Source organism: Otolemur garnettii, unplaced genomic scaffold (genome assembly GCF_000181295.1).
Source record: "Otolemur garnettii isolate 467f Iridium unplaced genomic scaffold, OtoGar3 scaffold00152, whole genome shotgun sequence".
In the NCBI taxonomy this organism is placed as follows: domain Eukaryota; kingdom Metazoa; phylum Chordata; class Mammalia; order Primates; family Galagidae; genus Otolemur; species Otolemur garnettii.
The window spans coordinates 3,873,204-3,874,232 of record NW_003852547.1 but is presented as its reverse complement, the minus strand read 5'-3'; the positions used below and the strand labels follow the sequence as shown (position 1 = coordinate 3,874,232).

General features: G+C 48.9%; 1 protein-coding gene across 2 annotated transcripts in view; it reads left to right on the top strand.

Moving 5' to 3' along the window:
- The window catches only part of ZC3H4 (zinc finger CCCH-type containing 4), a 48,433-nt gene that overhangs the window by 43,548 nt on the left and 3,856 nt on the right, over window positions 1–1,029 (top strand). The window lies entirely within an intron of this gene.

Below are 1,029 nucleotides of genomic sequence, written 5' to 3'. Positions count from 1 at the left end.
ACTTGGGAGGCTGAAGCAGGAGACTCGCTTGAGCCCAGGAGTTGGAGGTTGCTGTGAGTGTGATGCCATGGCACTCTACCCAGGGGGATAGCTTGAGGGTCCGTCTCAAAAAAAACAAAAAAAAAAGAAAGAGAAAGAAAACGTGCATTTAGTGAATGGTGTTTTTTGTAGAGATGGGGTCTTGCTGGGTTGTCCAGGGTGATCTTGAACTCTTGGCCTCCCAAAGTGCTGGCATTACAGGTGTAAGCCACTGCGCCTTTCTTAGTGGTTTATATTCCATGAAGGTGGAATCTCAGCTATCTTGGTCACTGGGTATTCCCAGCTCCAAGCAGGGGTGTGGCGTGGTATAGGCTGGCCATGACAGAGTTCAGGTGCTAGCAGGAGGCAACCTTTTGCTTTTTCCTTCATATACTTTGACATGCCGAACATTTATAAAGTCAATGATTTTTAATTCTATAAACTTAACATAAATTGAGGGTTCCTTTTCTTGGTAGCACTCAGCACATTTAGTGGTGGCCATTTGGCATGGTGTAGATCTAGAATATTTTCATCACTGCAGAACATTTCTGTGAGCAGCCCTGACTCTAGACATTCCCTGTCTTGGTGACTTGCTCTGTCCCATACTTGCGTCATTCATACCACATGCAGCATCCAGGGGGTGATGCTAAATCTGCTCCCATACCTGTGCCTGCTATGCCCCCCATGAGCCTGTGCTGCTCTCTCAGCTCTTGGCCCTGGTGCTGGTGGAGTCTGTGGGAAGTGGTGGCTGGTGTTGGGTGCCTACCTTACTGGTGTGGGGGCACTCAGCCCCATGCTTCCTGAGGTGTGTCCCCTTAATACAGCAGCTCACTGGTAGACACTTGTGGAGGTGAGGTCCCTATGGAGGAGAGGGCAGTCACCCACAGGTGTCTGTGGTAACATGGAGCCAGAGCAGCATTTTGGTGTGTTTCGTTCTTTCCTTTTCCTGGCTTTTGTTGTCTGACATGGTTGAGCTCATACTGTGGGCTTAGTATGAGGGACTCTGTTTTT